This window comes from Capra hircus, chromosome 29 (genome assembly GCF_001704415.2).
Source record: "Capra hircus breed San Clemente chromosome 29, ASM170441v1, whole genome shotgun sequence".
NCBI classification, from domain to species: domain Eukaryota; kingdom Metazoa; phylum Chordata; class Mammalia; order Artiodactyla; family Bovidae; genus Capra; species Capra hircus.
Genome location: NC_030836.1, coordinates 41,675,532 through 41,695,720, shown reverse-complemented (window position 1 = coordinate 41,695,720; position 20,189 = coordinate 41,675,532). Strand labels below are relative to the sequence as shown.

General features: G+C 41.8%; 1 pseudogene; it reads right to left on the bottom strand.

Annotated features, from left to right (window-relative positions):
* Positions 2,146-19,864, bottom strand: LOC102189011 (annotated as a pseudogene).

Below are 20,189 nucleotides of genomic sequence, written 5' to 3'. Positions count from 1 at the left end.
TGTTTTTATGTAGGATTTCTATTCATGTTCATCTTCCATTTTAAAAACCTCTTTGTTGTAAATCAACTATACTCTGATAAAATTTTAAAATTAAAACCTTTTAATTTTTATATCTCTATAATACTTTAAATTATATATGCTAATTGTTAAAAATATGAAAAGAGAAAATTGCAAAGAAATAATCACTTAAAAACCCACCATTAAAAGGCCACCATTTCATGTACACAATGCTATATTTAAAATGGATAACCGACAAGGATCTACTGAATAGCACATGGAACTCTGCTCAATGTTATGTGGCCACCTGGATGGGAGGGGGGTTTGGGGGAGAATGGATACATGTATTTGTATGACTGAGTCCCTTGGCTGTTCACCTGAAACGATCACAACACTATTAATTGGCTATACCCCAATACAAAACAAAAAGTTCCCAAAAAGTCACCATTGTTATCATTTCAGTGAATATATTTCCGAAGAGCACATAATCTTTCAATTTGCCAGTGATTTACGATGTCAAAGTATCATATATAAAGAAATATATATATATGTATATGAATTTGTTTTAACTTGGGGTTACATCTGCTACACTGATTTTTGTAAATCTATTTATAATTCACCATATGCCACTCCATACATAACAATCTGGTTTGACTTCAAGGTATAAAGATGTCAAAATTAAATATTGCTTTGCTTACTTGGTTTTCTGCTTGATAATTTGAAATATTAATGAAAGAAGGAAAGAAACTGATCAGTTAAGAAAACTAATGATCAATCTTTTCATATCCTCAAGTATAATCAAATTTGTAATTGCTTATGTTCTTAGTTGATTCTTTGAGTAAATATTTTAGCTCCTATTTTGACATATATCTTATGTCCAAATGTTGAGTTGTGATGAGTGTTCTGAAGAAAAAGAAAGAGGGGGAAGTGGGAGGAAACGTGGCATCTATATTTACATGAAGGAATTTGTTAAAACGGTAATATGAAGTCCCATGCTGTGCATGCCAGGTTGCTTCAGTCATGTCCGACTCTTTGCGACCCTATGGACTGTAGCCCACCAGGTTCCTCTGTCCGTGTTATTTCCTGGGCAAGAATACTGGAGTGGGTTGACACGCCCTCCTCCAGGGGATCTTCCCAACCCAGGGATCGAACCGTGTCTCCTACGTCTCCTGAATTGGCAGGCAGTTTCTTTACCACTAGCGCCACCTGCTGCTGCTGCTGCTGCTGCTGCTGCTGCTGCTGCTGCTGCTGCTGCTGCTGCTGCTGCTGCTGCTGCTGCTGCTGCTGCTGCTGCTGCTGCTGCTGCTGCTGCTGCTGCTGCTGCTGCTGCGCTTCAGTCGCGTCCGACTCTGTGCGACCCCGTAGACGGCAGCCCACCAGGCTCCCCCATCCCTGGGATTCTCCAGGCAAGATCACTGGAGCGGGCTGCCATTTCTGGGAAGCCCCATACTAAGTCCCATTCCATACTAATTCCATCTGAACAAGTTTTCTCCTTGGACGTGAGCACTGTTGTCTTCTCTCATCCTTGTGAGTAAGTTGCTCGGTACTTTAACTGCAGCCCACTAAGTCCCATTACTGGACTCGCCATGGAAAGTGATCTCAACCAAGGTTAGTGCTGGTTACCCACGCTGCCTTCCACTGCTACATAGTTTAATATATTTTCACTTGTTCAGGAGTTTTGTACATTTTAATTTTTGTTGGGAAAGAGAGGTCCTAATTTTGAAGAGTTTATTAATTACTCTGAAAATATTTTCTCAGGTAAAGAGGTACATAAGAGCACAACAGGCATAAAATAATAGGATTTTCTGCGTGATTATTCAGGCAATGTTTTAAATTATTCTGCTTGTATACATCAACCAGCCATGTCCTAATTACATGATGTTCCTCTATTTCTGAATCATTTTCCCCGTTAATAATTTATTAGTAAGTTCAAAACTTTTTCCAACTACTGCCTCAAAATATTGGATTGTGCAAGGATTACACGTTCCCTCAAGTTACGTGTTTATGTGCAAAGTAATGCCATAATTGTAAATGAGATTCATTTTTCCAGTATATTTTCTTGCTAGTTTCTAGATATAAAGGAAAAACCCCAGGTTTTTTTTTCCTTCATATTTTGCTTTTCCTCACCAGTCAACTTATGAAAGCACCTTAAAATTTTGTCACTTTTATGTAGCAATCTTTCTCATTTACTTCTCTTGAGAGTTTTTTGCTGGAAAAGCAAAACAGAAACAACCTATCAGCCAACCAATCAGCAAATAAAAACAAGAAAAAAAATAAGTCTGTGTGCTCTCCATGCACAAACTGATCCTCTCACATCATCTTTTTTTAGATTCAGTAAAATATATGGGACTGACACTCACGCTGGAAAAGGCTGTGTGGACTCTGCAGACCCAAGAAAACAGTTTTGAAAGTTGCTGCTCTCACTTGGTCTCTTTAAATCATGGCCAATGACACCTTTGCAAAATCAAGAAATGGATTGAAAATCTTAAGGGATTTCCCATATGTTATGCATTTAATCGCATCCATCCTATAATTTCATATATTGAAGTAGCTCAATATTTAACACTCAGAATCTTAGGAAGATTTCCAAATGTGAAACGTGGCTGTTGTCAATATGATTAATTAAGATGAGGTCATACTGGAGTAAGATTGGTTACTTATCCAATAGGCTAGTGTCCTCATGTAAAAGGGAACGTTAAGACAGGCAGGCGTGCCAGGGAGATCCGTGTGTAGACTGGAATATGCTGCCGCAAGCCAAGGGACTATTAATACCAGAAGCCAGGAGAGACCTGGAACAGATCTTCCCTAGAGGTTTCAGAGGAAGCATGGCCCTACCAACAACTTGAGCTCAGAATTCCAGGCTCCAGAACCATGCGATAATAAATGTCTGTTAAATAACAGTTTGTGGAACTTTATTACGGAAGCTCTAGGTGACTAATATACCATTTTTCTTATTTAAAAGTATCTTTTACCAGTTTCTTATTTTCCCTATCCTCAATATTTTCATTACTTATGGCTTCAAAATTGCCTAATGTTACAGGTACCAACACAAGATTTATCTCTCTAATATATTTTCAAAGAGAGACGTTAACACTTATGGATCTGAGGACCGTGAAACACCATCAGAAATGTGTGTCTCTCATGAGGGCAGGTAGGATGTTCCCTCACAATAGAGCTAATTATTGTCTCTTCAGCACTAAAGCTACCATTGAGAACAGGGCAGAGGGGATCTCTGCAGTCTAGACTGGATCTCACAGTGGATAGAAATGATGTTGCCATTCATGAAGGCAATGGCTCAGGATGGGAGGATCCCAGGCAAGGCTCAGCCTCCCCAGTGATCTGAGGGACCCACTCGGCATGTTGCATTTCTCACCCACAGATCCAAAGCACACAGTCCCTCCCAGGGGTGATAGAAGGTTACTCACTTATTTTCCACATCCTGGACGGTGTCAAGCAGAGGCATATTTCTGGTTTCAGGTAGAAGAAGGACAAGAAGACCAGCAAGGACAGGACACACTCCATAGATGATCCAGGGCAGAGTGGGTAGATACACCACCAGGGTCATCAGCAGGAGAGCCAGTGCTGCCCCACACCTACTAGCCATCATATTTAATCCTGAAGCTTTGGCTCTGAAGGGTAAAAGAGAAAAATGCATAATAATTCAGTAAAAAAAATGCCATACACATAATTTATGATCTACTACTTTGACATTATTTATGCATGTTAAGTTGCTTCAGTTGTGTCCAACTCTTTGCTACCCTAGGGGCTGTAGCCTGCCAGGCTTCTCTGTCCATGAGATTCTCCAGGCAAGAATACTGGAGTGGGTTGCCATGCCCTCCTCTAGGGGATCTTCCTGACTCAGGGATTGAACTCGCATCTTCTGCGGTTCTTGCATTGCAGGCAGATTCTCTACTGCTGAGCCACCAGGGCAGCCCACTTTGACATTGTAATGGAAGACATAAAACACAGTTATTACATACATGAGCTTGATGAAAGACGCTTGTTTTTGAGATTTGTTCTGCGATTCTAGCTTTGTCAGGATCAAAGTGTGTTAAAACCCATTTCCATCATTTTAAACAGTATGTTAACGCATTGCAACTACCAAGACAAGTGGTCCAAAAGGTTAATGAGACAGACACTGAAGTACTGCTTAACACAGTACATGGCACGCAGTCCACTTTTTCAATAAACTTTGGGTAATTGTTGTTAGTACATTGTTACTATTATGATTACACATGAATGCTTTCTAGTTAACAGATCTTATCTTGATTATTCCTGATCAATTACCTGGGCAAGTCCTATTTGGGGCCCTGGCAGAGCATCCACAAAGTATTTTACCTGAGGAGAGTGAGCATGAGTTCAGAGTTACGGACAGAATTGCTGGAGACAGCAGCAGCAACACAGCCCATTCCCACACTTGCCAAAGTCAAACGTAGGGTCTGCATTTCTGGAGACACAAAGAGCGGGGAGACTAAGAAATCTGCATTGAAGGGATCAGCATCCACCCAATTCAGTCAGGAAAAAAAAAAAAAAGCCTTATAGGTTCATTGCATTTTTGAAATATATTGTAGAAAACTATACAATGGCAGGGAGCATAGAACAGCTAACAATGCGAAAAATGTAACATTATCAACATAGGTGGTTAAAAGTACATGAAACTACCTGAATTAATCATAGCAACCCTCTGTGCATAGCTGAGCTTTGCCGAAGAATCAGAAGAAAAGGTGAGTCTGGTGGAAATTTGCTTTTACTTATTCTGTCCAGTACTCGCTATATCCTTATTGTAGAAGGCAGAACTGTCATGTAGATGATTGCTGAGTCTAAGACTCAGCTCTAACCTGGAAGAGCTTACAATTCAAGTGCAGGATTTCCTGGTTTTCCTGGAATTAGGAGGTCTTAGCAGTGTGGGATTTAACTGAAAAAAAAGGGCGGGGGGGGGGTGGGGGGAGTTCCAGGTAAACCTAGAAGACTCAGTCAACCTAGAGCAGATGCAGCCTTGACATGGGGTAAGTATGACACCAGGGAGTAATAAAGCAGGCCTGCTCTGTGAGTGGACAGGCTGGAGAGAAGCCAGATCTGCATCAGTGTTAGACACGAGGAACCAAGAGTGGAAACTTCTATTTGGAGGGGAACAAAATGTCGGGATTTGGGAACAAATGAAGAAACGTTCAGGGAATCTGTGTTCTACACAGTATGAAAGAAAATCTAATTATAGCATTGTAGATTGGACAGAACTCTCTTGTAAGAGAGTAATCAGGCATTACTAATGATATTCTGAGGAGCAAAGTCTACTCATCTCTAAGGCTGTGAAGCACATTCCTGCCTTGTGCAATGTGGATCACTGTGCCCACTAAGGTTCTCCTAATTGTTACATAGGTGTCCCTGGTGGCTCAGCGGTAAGGAATCCACCTGTGATGCAGGAGACTTGAGTTCGATCCCTGAGTCAGGAAGATCCCCTAGAGAAGGAAACGGCAACCCCTTCCAGTATTCTTGCTTGGGAAATCCCTCGGACAGAGGGGCCTGGAGGGCTACAGTCCAAGGGTTTGCAAAGTGTCGGACACAACTTAGCGACTAAACAACCACGAATCCTTACATAGCATCATTCTGTTATCTTATAAAGTACTCTAACAGGAAATGGACAAGAATTTTAATCTGCTTAAATTCTGGTTCCAACTGTACAGACATTCACTTTTTACAAAAGAGGAATTCTTTTCATTACCTGGGAGACTCTCATAAGCAAAAGCTGTAGTCATGATGACTTAACATCACACTCACATGTGGAACATAGAGTGAGGAACTAGGTCAGTCATCAAAGCTGGTAATGAAGAGCCCTGACAGAGGGAGTGAGCATCATATGTCCTCACCTGGGATATAACTGCAAGGCCTCACCCCTCCACGCTTGTTTTTAAAAGTGAGAATGGGCGATGTCCTATGTCACTTCAGTCACGCTCAACTTTTTGCAACCCTATGGAATGTAGCCCGCCAGGCTCCTCATTCCATGAGGATTCTCCATGCTCTCCACCAGGGGATCTTCCCAAACCAGGGATCGAACCTGCATCTCCTATGTCTCCCACATTGACAGGCAGTTTTTTTGTTTGTTTGTTTGTTTGTTTGTTTGTTTTTACCACTAGTGCCACCTGGAAAGTCCCAAATGGGTGAAGGGCAAGTGAACAAATGCTCTCGGAACTGTTCAGAATAAATGGTGCCAGTTTCCGGATACTTCTAAAACATGAGGAAAGTGAAGATATGCCAGACCTGTGCTTACGGACCTTTGGCTCTTTCTCCCAAAAACCTAGTAGCAGGACTTCTAACGTTTGTGGGAATACTTAGTAAGCCAGTATTGGGACTTCTGTTTATTCCTAGCTTTGGACAAGTAGGGCTAATACAGTCCCTGAAGGACATGAAAAAAAAACACTTCCATTTCCCCAAATCCCAGTCTTCTCTCACCTCGGGGCATGAACATGTTGGCCAAAATGGAAAGTCCCACAAGGAACATGAAAAGCATCTGGGTTAGTCGACGGCCCGTGTGATTCAGTACTAGGAGTGAAAGACATTGAGCTGAGATAGTGAGAGCTCCAAAGATTACCTGGAACAGGAATATATTGCTCCCAAAGTGCTGTAGATTCATAAAGATGCCAAAATAGGACACTGTGTTTGCAAATCTGTAATGAGCAAAAGAGGAGAGACACAAGCCGTAAGATTAGAGCCCAGTGCTGCAGTTGATGATTATGTTGACCCAGGCAGCCAATAGCCAAGGTTGAAAAAAGACACAGTCTTGATTTGTATAATACCTCCTTTTAAGGTCATAATTTTCAGTTAATGTAAACAATTACATGACAATATCTAAGTGGTAAAAGAATCCGCTAGGCAATGCAGAAGACACAAGACATATGGGTTCAAGTCCTGGGTTGGAAAGATCCCCTAGAGGAAGAAATGGCAACCCATTCCAGTACTCTTGCCTGTGAAATCCCACGGACAGAGGAGCCTGGTGGGCTACAGTCCATGGGGTCGCAAAAGAGTCTGATATTCCATTATCGGTTAATACAGATTATTGAGTAGAGTTCCTTGTGCTATACAGTAGGTCATTGTTGATTATCTGTGTTATATGTAGCAGTGTGTATGTGTTAATCTCAAACTCCTAATTTACCCCTTCCCATACCTTTCCCCTTTGATAACCATACATTTGTTTTCTATGCTTGTGAGTCTATTTTTCGTTTTGTAAATGAGTTCATATGGATCAGTGTTTTAGATTTCACAAATAAGTGACATCATGATGCTTGTCTTTGACTTACTTTACTTAGTGTGGTAATCTCTAGGTCCATCCACGTTGCTACAAATACGTACACGCACATACCACATCGTCTCTATCCATTTGTCAATGGACACTTAGGTTGCTTCCATGTCTTATTATAAGTAGTGCTGCCGTGAACTTTGGGATGCATGTATCTTTTCAAATTAGACCTTTGTTTGGATACATGCCCGGGAGTGAGATTGCTAGATCATATGGTAACTCTACCTTCAGTTTTTTAAGTAGCCTCCATACTGTTCTCTACAGTGTCTGCACCAATTTATAATCCCATCAGCATTGTAGGCGGTTTCCCTTTTCTCCACACCCTCTCCAGCATTTATTATTTGTAGACTTTTTGATGATGAACATTATGGCTGGTGTGAGGCAATACCTCATTGTAGCTTTGGTTTGCATTTCTCTAACAATTAGCAAAGTTGAGCATCTTTTAATGTGGCTGTTGGCTATCTACGTGTCTTCTTTGGAAAACTGTATATTTAAATCTTCTGCTCATTTTTCAATTGGATTGTTTGGTTTTTTATATTAAGATGTAAGAGTTATTTGTCTATTATGAAAATTAATCCCCTGTTGTTCTATCATTTGCAAATATTTTTCTTCTATTCTGTAGGCTGTCTTTTCATTTTATTTATAGTTTCCTTTGCAATACAAAACTTATAAGTTTAATCCATCCCATTTGTCTATTTTTCTAGCTCTTCATTTTATTATCAGTTCCATGTGAGTCTTTCATAATCCTTCAACTACCTCCAAAAATAGCAATTACTTGGTGTGTTTCCTTCACCTTTTATCCCCAAATCAGTGCCTCCCTCTCACAACAGTGCTGTAACCTTTGAAATAAACAGATTTATGTCCCCTCTCTTTGAATGTCATCATGCGCTGTGTGAAGCCCACCTCGCAAATGACAGGAGACAGATCCCTTAACGCAGGTTGGGTGTACGGAACAAGTCAAACACAGTTGCTTTGGTCTGTGCTGCCTCCAGCTGCTCCTGCATGGTTGCTCTCAAACCCTTTAGCAACAACAAACACGAATCACTTGCCAATATAGTGCCAGGTATTGTGACGAGCGTTGGCAACCGATAGGATAGAAGAGATATGCCCCCTTTCTTTGTAGTGTAGCATATTGCATATGTAATCACGGGTGTGAATGTGATATGAAGGAGGATGTAGGGAGTTAAGGGAGACTCCAGGAAATTAAATGGCAACAATGAAAATTTGAAAAGGAGGCCACGGAGGCGGGCAGGGTATCCACTATCACACGCAGCCTACAGGAAGTGAACTAACGGAACTAGTCGTGCAGTGGGCAAAGCCCCTTTTCATGAGATGGCCATGAAAGGCCAGGGAACTGAGCTTGCGTTCTCAGCCAGCCGCCCTTGTTAGAAAACGCTTTGTGTATCTCAATAAGGAGAAGGCAGGTATCAATTTATTCCTTCCCTCCAACCCAATAACCACCTCCTCTTCCCTGCTCACCTCCATGTTCAGGGTTGCTTCAGCATTCTTCATTCCATTTCTGTGTGCAACTATTTGAAGTCCCTTTAAGCCCTCATCTGGTTTATTGGTGATAATCAGCCACCGAGAAGATTCCACCAGCCACCTGACGAAAGGTGAGTACACAAAGTGCAGTCAACTCTCTCTTGTGATATGTCACATGATTATTGACAACAGATGCATTTTGCCTTCCATCCAAAATCCACCGCTTCACTTGTTGGGTTAGGAATAGAAATTCCAGATCTGTTTCACAAACACTAGGAGAATATGAGAGTGACCACTCCCTGCAGTGCACTTAAAAGTTGTACTACTAGTAAGGGACACAGACTTGGAGTTAAATTGCCTCTGCTTACTCATCAGGAGAATTTACAGAAAACTTCTGAAGTTTAAGTTTATCCCTGATATGCATAATTTCCTTCCAAACCTTGCCATGGGATCTAGCAACTTTGTGCACATAGTATATATTTACAGTATATATTCTTTTTGAAAAGAAACCCCAAATATGTCAGCGTAAAGCCTAACAGTGGTTGCAGGTACTCCTGCCACTACTAGCTATGTTGATAACTAATGACCCAATTACTAATACCAATTAATAACTAACTAATTCTTTATATCTGCCTCAGTTTTCTCATCAATAAAATGGAACAGCACTGTCAGCTTCCTTATAGGGTTGTTATGAATATGGAGTAACAAAAAGAATGAGTCTGTATAGCACATGGAACTCTGCTCAATTTTATGTGACAGCATGGATGGGAGGGGAGTTTGGGAGAAAATTGATATGTATGGCTGAGTTCCTTCACTGTTCACCTGAAACTATCACAACATTGTTTGTTAATTTGCTATTCCCCAATACAAACTAAAAAATTTAAAAATAATAAATAAATAAAATGGCATCATAAAAAAACAATGAGTCTGACATGGATCACATTCCCTTTCTCCCTGAACTCATACCTGTATATAAAATCTGTAGTCATCTCTCTGTGATCTCCTCAATTTAATTCTCCCTAGACTGATTTTACAGAGCAGGCAATGGCAACCCACTCCAGTACTCTTGCCTGAAAAGTCCCGTGGACGGAGGAGCCTGGTGGGCTGCAGTCCATGGGGTCACAAAGAGTCAGACACGACTGAGCGACTTCAATTTCACTTTTCACTTTCATGCATTGGAGAAGGAAATGGCAACCCACTCCAGTGTTCTTGCCAGGAGAATCCCAGGGACGGGGAAGCCTGGTGGGCTGCCTTCTATGGGGTCGCACAGAGTTGGACACGACTGAAGAGACTCAGCAGTAGCAGTAGTAGACTGATTTTAAGTGCAGGGGTCAAGTTATCCATAAATAAATGTTTTTTAAAATTATTTAAGGGCCTGGTGAACACATGATGTAAATCAGCCAACCTGCATGCCAGTTATTAGTACTGGAGAAAGAACATGGCTATTTTGTCAGATTATTCTATGAATAAAGTTGTTTCGTCTTCCCTGTATTCAATTCACCTACAACAATGAAAATCATGGAAATTTTTACCATAACCTGGTTCATTCCAAAACAAAAAAAAGAATTAAATTTACTTCTTTTCAAAATATTTGAGTCTATATTTTACATTAACAAAAATCATGTCAGAATAACCCTCCAACCACTATACTAAGTAAGACTATGAAGAAAGATGGCAGAAAATACCTAGAACTCCCAGGAGAAGGGTCACTGTTAGTCAATGTTCTATTTCACAAACTGCACAGAGTAACAGATGATAGACAAGGGTTTTAAATTCAAACAATAAAAAGGGGTCTAAGGAATTAAAAAATGAATATATTCAGATACAATATGCATTTTCATCCCAGGTTCCCATAAGAGAGTGAGAGAGGAGGCTCATACCTTGAGGAGAGAAAGAAGGCAAAGAAAGGTACAGACACCACCAGCTGCAGGGTGCGCCACTCTCGAAAGACAAAAGCCAGTCCTCCCAGCATCACCTGTCCAATACTAAGGACACGGGATACCAGTGTTTTTACCGTGACTTTTGACTAGGACCTTACCCACTCTACAACTGAAAGAAAATCCAAGTGGGATATTATTGTCAGGTAAGCATGAAATTTCAAGGTCAATTTTCGGACTTGGAAAATGGAGAAGACTAAAACTGTCGACTTACTGAGCATACTGTTATTCGACACGAAGGCCACGGCAGAACAGCCTGACCAGAAGCGTAGCAAGCAGTCAATCAGGAAGGCGGGAGCAAAGGCTGCACAGGTCCCAGAGATGGTGAGCTGGAGCAAACAGCACCTGAGAATCAACTTCTGCCCAAACCTAAGAAACAGAGATTAGACTGTGAGCGCAGTAGCAACCTGCGGTAAAAACAAAGCCTACTCTGAAATTTAGAGAATTTTTTTTCATGTTCATAATGGTTCATAATGGTTTTGTTTATGATTTGGTTTTTTATTTTATGAATTTTTTACATTGTTTATTGGGAGATCATTGCTTTACAATACTGTGCTGGTTTCTGCCATACATCAGCATGAATCAGCCACAGTCATACACATGTCCCCTCCCTCTTGAACCTCCCTCCCATCCCCCACCCCATCCCACCCCTCTAGGTTGTCACAAAGCACTGGGTTGAGCTCCCTGTGTCACATAGCAAATTCCCACTGGTTCTCTATTTTACATACGGTAATATATATGTTTTCAGGCTACTCTCTCAATTCGTCCCACCCGTTCCTTCCTCCACTGTGTCCACAGTCCACTCTCTATGTCTGTGTCTCCATTGCTACCCTGCAAATAGGTTCATCAGTACTGTCTTTCTAGATTCCAAGTGATTCTTTGTACCTGAAAGCTTGAAAACTCAGAAGCTAAATCAACAGTGGAGATCTCCTCAAAGTAGCACTCCTTGTCAGCAATATGCACTAAGAGTTTCAAAACTTTATCCTCTAATCACTTGGACTTTGACACCAAGTGATATATCATATAAAACAAATTACAGTGTCGGAAACTGTAATATACTATAAGCTCCCGTTGTACTAACATATGTATTTAGCATGGTAGAGAGTCTGTACGGCGTCCAGAACATGAGAGCTAAAAGTGTACTTGGGTCTCTAGGATCAGACAGGCGAGGTTAAACTGATGCAGAAGATCAGTGGATCAATATTCAAAGTTGTTGAAGGTTTATGTAAGGGTCAGTCTTTGTTGAATCTGAGTTTATAGGCCTCAAACAATGTACTTTATCTAGAACAGAATATGAAGTGAAAGTGTTAGTCATTCAGTTGTGTTAGACTCTTTGCGACCCCATAGACTGTAGCCCATGAGGCTCCTCTGTTCATGGAATTCTCCCGTCAGGAATACTGAAGTGGGTAGCCATTCCCTTTTCCAGGAGAGAACAGAATATAAGACCACCATAACCCTGGGAAAAGATCTGGATGGTACAGTAAAAGGATACGGAGTTTACCTTCCCCCGTTAACACATCAAATACATCTACAGGACTTCCTTGGTGGTGCAGTGGATAAGAATCCACCTGCCAGTGAAGGGGGACAAGGGTTCGATCCCTACCTAGTCCGGGAAGACTCCGCGTGCCATGGAGCAACTAAGCTCATGTGCCGTAGCTACTGAAGCCCATGGGCCTAGAGCCTGTGCTCTGCAACAAGGGAAGTCTCTGTGATGAGAAGCCTGAGCACCACAGTAAAGAGTAGCCCCCACTCCCCGCAACTAGAGAAAGCCCGCATGCAGCAACAAAGACACAACACAGCCAAAAAAAATTTTTTTAATTAAAAAAAATCTATATATGGAAAAATTCTCACTGAAACTAACTGGAAACAGGCAGAATGACTTATGTAAACCAATGATGTAAGATACACGTGTAATCAGGTAGGAAGGAAAGAAACACAATCAGGTTCAGACTTGCACTCCAGGAGAGGACTCAGAGGAAAATGGAGATGCCATGGGAGGACACCTACCCTGGGGACTGAGCAGGTCAGGCCACAGATTGGGAGTCCAGTCCTGGGGCATATGTGAAGGAAGCAATCCCCCGTGTCTGGTAGGAGGACTTGTTCAGTCTTTCAATCATGTCCAACTCTTTGTGACCCCATGGACTGCAGCTTGCCAGGCTTCCCTGTCCATCACTATCTCCCAGAGTTTGCTCAAACTCATGCCCATTGAGTTGGTAATGTCATCCAACCATCTCATCCTCTGTCACCCCCTTCTCCTGTCTTCACTCTTTCCCAGCATCAGGGTCTTTTCCAATAAGTCAGCCCTTCACATCAGGTGGCCAAAGGATGGGAGCTTCGGATTCAGCATCAGTCCTTCCAAAGAATATTCAGGGTTGATTTCCTTTAGGATTGACTGGTTTGATCTCCTTGGACTGCTGGGAATAACTGAAGGGCTGTGGGGAGCCTGGACTCAGCTTGTGAGGAGCACATGTGTGCTTGCTAGCCTCCACAGCAGGGCATAGAGAGAGCTTCCCTAGAGGCTGCTAGGCTTCCCGCTGCTGCCTTGCTGTACATCCCAGCTCTGAGGGAACTCTCCCATCCCACTCAACCCACACCACAGTGCTGCACTGGATCCGGGGTACCCACAACCAGGATAAAGACTTGACCATGGGACACAGAGGCAACCTGGTCCCAGGGAAGAGCCTGGGTGCGGTGGAGCAGCCATTATTGACACTTACTCAGGCAACACCTCAGAGACCTCCCAGATCCCTGACAGCAGCCACTCCCTACAGCTAACCACCCGATACCTGCTGAGAGTCCTCACAGGCCACGGCAGCTCTGTGGAGCTGTTCTACAACAGAATGGGGGTCGCAGAGGGTAAAAGCCCACTAGAAAAGGCAAATATATATTAAGGGCTGAGGATTTACTGCTTAAATATGCCAGTACATAGATTCCAAGATGAAACGAAACTATAACAGCTACTATAGACATAAGAAACAGAGCATAAACACAAAGATTTAAAATACAGCATCAAAAATACAAAACGTGGATGAGGGGGGGTTTTAAAAGGCAGAACTTTTAGAATGTGTCTGAACTTAAATGACTACCAGTTTAAAACAAGCGTGAGTCTGTGCCCATTTCAGTTCAGTTCAGTCGCTCAGTCATATCTGACTCTTTCAACCCCATGAATCGCACCACGCCAGGCCTCCCTGTCCATCACCAACTCCCAGAGTCCACCCAAATTCACGTCCATTGAGTCAGTGATGCCATCCAGCCATCTCATCTTCTGTCATCCCCTTCTCCTCCTGCCCCCAATCCCTCCTAGCATCAGAGTCTTTTCCAATGAGTCAACTCTTCCCATCAGGTGGCCAAAGTGTTGGAGTTTCAGCTTTAGCATCAGTTCTTCCAATGAACACCCAGGATTGATCTCCTTCAGAATGGACTACTTGGATCTCCTTGCAGTCCAAGGGACTCTCAAGAGTCTTCTCCAACACCACAGTTCAAAACATCAATTCTTCAGTGCTCGGCTTTCTTCACAGTCCAACTCTCACATCCATACATGACCACTGGAAAAACCATAGCCTTGACTAGATGGACCTTTGTTGGCAAAGTAATGTCTCTGCTTTTTAACATGCTATTTAGGTTGGTCATAATTTTCCTTCCAAGGAGTAAGCGTCTTTTAATTTCATGGCTGCAATCACCATCTGCAGTGATTTTGGAGCCCAAAATATAAAGTCTGACACTGTTTCCACAGTCATGTCTAACTCTTTGCAACACCATGGACTGTAGCCCACCAGGCTCCTCTGTCCATGGAATTTCCCAGGTAAAAATTTTTCCCAGGAGTGGGTTGCCATTTCCTGCTCCAGGGGATCTTCTCAACTCAGGGACTGAACCCGCCTCTCCTGCATCTCCTGCATTGGCAGGCAGATTCTTTACTGCTGAGCCATCTTGGAAGCCCTTAAAACAAGTAGATAAAGTCATACATTAATTTGGCCACCTGATGCAAACAGCTGACTCATTGGAAAAGACCCTGATGCTGGGAAAGATTGAAGACAGGAAGACAAAGGGATGACAGAGGATAAGATGGCTGGATGGCATCACTGACTCAATGGACATGAGTTTGAGCAAGCTCTGGGAGTTGGTGATGGACAAGGAAGCCTGGTGTGCTGCTGTCCATGGGGTAGCAAAGAGTCGGACGTGACTGAGCGACTGACCAACAACTATAAATTTAACCAAGGAGATGAAATAGATCTGGACACTAAAAACAAGACTTTGATGAAAGAACTTGAAGAAGATACAAATAAATGGAAAAATAACCCATATTCATGGACTGGAAAATTAGTATTGTCAAAATGTACATACTACAGAAAGTCATCTGTATATTGGTTGGTGGTGATTTAGTTGCTAAGTTGTGTCTGATTCTTGCGACATCACCAACTGTAGCCCTCCAAGCTCCTCTGTCCACGGGATTCTCCAGGCAAGAATACTGGAGTGGATTGCCATTTCCTTCTCTAGGATTCCAATTCAGGAGTTGAAACTGGGTCTCCTGCACTGCAGGTAGATTCTTTACCAACTGAGCTACAAGGGAAGCCCCATCTACAATTATGCCATCCTTATTAAAATTCCAATGACATTTTTCACAGAAATGGAAAAAACTATCCTAAAATCTATATGAAATCACAAATGACCCCCAAAAGCAAAGTCAATCCTGACAAAGAACCAATCTAGAAACATCCTACTTTCTGATTTCAAACTATACTACAAAACAATAGGGATCAAAGTGGTATGGTACTGACATTAAGAAAGATACATAAACCAACAGAAAGAACCAAGATTCATGAAATTAACCCTGGATATATATTATTTGATAAAGAAACCAATAATATTAAAGAGCAGACAATAAAATTTTTCAATAATAATGTTGGGAAAATGACATGATAACAGGCAGGAGTATGAATTTGCACTCTACTGACAATATTCCAAAAAATTCACCCAAAATGTGTTAAAGACTTAAACATCAGCCCTGAAACAATAAAAATCCTAGGAAAAAACTCCCTGACATCAGTCTTAACAATGACTTTTTAATATAATAGCTACCCAAACAGGCATGACGGTATATATCATTGTGGTTTAGATTTGTAGTTCCTTGATAATGTGAAATTAAGCACATTTTCATATTCTTGTTAACAATTTCCATGTCTTCTATGGAGGAACACCTATTGAATTCCTTTGCCATTTTTGAGTAGGTTATTTGTGAGTTTTTTCTATCAGTTGCAGCAGTCCCCTGTATGTTTTGGATATTAAATCTATCAGATATGAGGCTAGCAAATATTTTTCCCATTCTGTAGGTTTCCATTTCTTTTTGTTGATCATTTGCTTTGCTATGAAGAAGTATTCTGGACATTGACCTTGGCCACAAAAGCACAGTCAATGAAAGTAAAATAAAGAATTGGGGATTATGTCAATCTATAATGCTTCTTCTTAGCTATAAGAAGCTTTTTGCCTATGTTTAGTTCAAAATCTTTAGGTTAGTTATAAAGCTCCCTTTTCTTCACCAAATTTTCTATTCTCGACATCTGTCATAATCCCATTTCCTCACAGAAACTGAGAAAAACCTATTACCCTATGTGCATCTAAGCTGATCAATTAGCATTTTATCACGAATCATTGTAAAGGGTTCAGTCATAAGACTGGTCAACATGAACACTCTGATATAGTTTACAAATTACATTCAGGGTGATATATTCAGCATTCACAATTTTCACCTGGAAGGTTAAATATGTTAGGCTTATAGGTAGGGGATAAAGGTTACTTAGAGTCTCCCATTTCACCTATGAAAGACTTGAGTATCTGGCTGCCGTGGTTCTCTTAATTTAGGATGGACAGCGCCAGGCACAGGATTAGCCAAAACACTCATACCAGAAATTATGACAACTTGAGGTCTATAGATTAATTTCCTTATATGATTTCAAATATTACCTCTAAAGAGTCTTTTCACAAGATCAAATGGCCAATTTATAGCCACAATTATTTCTTAATGCAATTCAGGGCCACTTCACTAAGCACCCAGGTTTTCTAGAAATGCCTTCTAATTACAGTGGGACACGTGAGGCATGCAAAGCACGACCTCCCAGCTGGCACCTGGGAACCTGCCTGCCAGTGCAGGAGACTTAAGAGACACCACTTTGATCCCTGGGTTGGGAAAATCCCCTCGAGGAGGAAATGGCAAACCCACTTCAGTATTCTTGCCTGGAGAATCCCATGGGCAGAGAAGCCTGGTGGGCTACAGTCCACAGGGTCACACAGAGTCAGACACGACTGAAGCAACTTAGCACACACACATGCGTGTGAGGCACAACAATCAAGGTGGGAACCCACAAGATGTTGGCTCACTGATTCCAGTGGGAACTTAACACAGAGGCCACAGCAAAGGCTGGCAGTGCTGTTCTCTATATCTGTGTCTTGAAATAGGCTGACACTCCTGTCTTGAAGCAACTTCCACTTACTTCTGATAAGTAACTCTTCCTCATATTTCTAGATGAAGTATTACGATACCTCCCCTCTAAACACTATTCTGAAATATCCCCCAGATCTTGTGGAGATGACATTTCTGTGTCCAGTACACAGAGCTCTGTGGCACCAAAATGACATCATCACAATAAGCTTATTCTTAATCTCCATCTATAGCTCCCTGGGAACCAAGGCAACCCTGCACAGTGTAAATTGGATATGCAAGGAATTCAAAAAGATTTCTTCATGAAGCAATCATAAACTGTGGGCAGCAGTGATCTGGAGAAACTCATTTGTCTGAGAGATGGCCATATATGAAGCTTCCCACCAGCATTCCAGCCATGAATAGGGATTGAACCATTGATTTCTGTGACTGATGATCACATACTAGGTCCCACTGGAAGCAAAGGAAATCAGCCCAGGGGAGCCTCACATGCTTGCATGCTCAGTCATGGACTGAGCAACCCCATGGACTGTAGCCAGCCAGGCTCCTCTGGGGGAATTTTCCAGGCAAGAATACTGGAGTGGGTTAGACATTTCCTACTCAAGGGGATCTCCCTGACCCAGGGATTGAACCTGCATCTCTTGTATCCTCTGCATTGGCAGGCAGATTCTTTACCACTGCACCACCTGGGAAGCCCTGGGGTGTTCCACAGAATCTTATAATCCCTCAATAATCATCACTCTGATAGCCCTCAGTGAACACACTCTCTGGTTTCCTTTACCACCTTTACTCATCTGTATCATTCAAGTCACTTAAGCATGGTTTCCTCTGGAAATTTTCAAATAAATCTTCTAGATTACATAAAGATCAATCTTTCTATTCACTTAGCACAGCATACCTCAGTGGTTCTCAAACCTTGCCACACATTGTAAACATTGGGGGTGGGGGGCGGGCTTAATGTACTGATGCCTGAATTTTACACTTAGAGTGAAATACACTCTGATTTGTTTCCCTGACAAGTAGCCAAAGGATTTTTTTACTTAATGCAAATGTTTCCAATTTGCAACTAGGCTGAGAACAAGTGACTAAGAATAATTTTTCACACATTGTATCAGGTACTTCCTTGTCTGATTATCTATCTTCACACTTGGTTTAAAGCTCTTCAGTACTAAAATTCATGTCTAGTTGGTTGATTTCACTGGTTCCCACTGAAATGTAAGTGCTTGGCAGTTAAAAAGATAAACAATCACCATTTGCTGAAAGATTGAAGGATTACTATCTACTCAGTAACTGAAGATTTGAGCCATGCTTATGAGAAGGTAACAGGCAGGAAGGCCAGGGGTCTCCAAAGGGAGGAAATAGGCTGCAAGTGTCAGACATTTTTTTTTAATCTCTCTCTTAAGCAGCAGGAGGAAACAAACTAGTGATATATTTTTTCCCCTTCTCCATACAAATTTAAAAAGAGTTTTCTCTTAAAATACTGTGTTGCCATAATGACACCTGGTTCCACCTGAGCTTAACTTTTCTCAAATCTTGAGCTAACCAATGCATTTTTCTTATGGAAATGTTTGTCTTAAGCTATGTTAATGTGCTGTGCATTTACCCTGGACTCTATCTTCCAGTTGGTTCCGCCTAGAAGCTCAGATTTAGGCTCAGAATCGACTTGACAAACCAGTATGTTATACTCAAACCAATGTTATATTCAGACATTGTTCTCCTAGTCTGTGTAGACGAAACTTTTTGTATAATCTAATTTGCCTTTCTCCAAGATTCAAGTCAATCATTTTATGGCCCAGGATGACTCACCTGGTGCCAAGATTATCTCAAAATGCATCTTGTGGGTAAGGAGCCTGGTGCCATTCTCTGAGTTTTGAGACATTTTCTTTCTTTCATTAACAGACTGCTAGTAACTATATAACATCCAGCTAAAGACTAGCAGGGGGGTACTCTTTCTGTCCCCTTCTGATGTCTATGTCAGACGCTTTCTCTATCACTTTTATACTTTAATAAAACTCTATTACACAAAAGCTCTGAGAGATCAAGCCTCATCTCTGGCCCTGGATTGAATTCTTCTCCAGAGACCAAGAACCCCAGCATCTTTCGTGGCTCAGCAACAACTTTTCACTTGTTTTATGTTTTTCTAAACACCCAGACTTTTTTTCTAAAACACCCAGGGTAGACGCCAGGAGTTGGTGATGGACAGGGAGGCCTGGCGTGCTGTGATTCATGGGGTCGCAAAGAGTCGGACACAACTGAGTGACTGAACTGAACTGACTGAAACACCCAGAACATATACTAACAAGAGGCAAATGGGGCCTTTACCTCAGTCACAATGGTGAAGGAGAACAGACTGTGGTCAAACACCCAGCCGTCCACACAGGGCTCCGTGTCCAGGTCAGTCATGTTGGGGAAGGTCCCATTCAGGTGAAGGAGCTGCCACTGGGGATGGAGGAAGCAACGACATTTCTCTGGCTTGAAGTTTGAATCCGATGGGATGGAGATTCTCAGCAGGACATCAGGGCTGAGGATCCCAGTGTCATTACCAGAGACAGTGGCATTATCAAGAATGTGGACCCAGCAGCGATGACCAGGAACGGCTGCAGTGAAGTTCTCCAACAGTGAGTGACAGACTGCTATCATGTGAAAAGGAAAAGTTAAAGCCATCTGAAGTATCTGGAATTTCCCCAGGCCACCAACTTTATCCAGAAGCTCCTCAAAGGCCATTCTGGACAGGTAATCCTCAAGACAACGCACAGTGACTTTAAGAATATAAGTTCAATGGAAGAAAAAATTTCCTTTCATGAATTCACACTGAGCCTATATAATATCACAACAGTTTCTCATAAATGGGTACCATCCCCTCACTACTGCAATAAAGAAGTGGAGACAGTTTCCCCAGTCCTTCTCAAATCATGAGGCATTATTCTTTTTAGTAAAGTCATAGAGAAAATAATTTACCAAAAATACTTCCAACTGTTGCCAGTGAACTCTGTTTAAAGGTTTACTCTTTGAACCTGCTTATCCTTACTCTGTAAAGCCAGCACTAGAC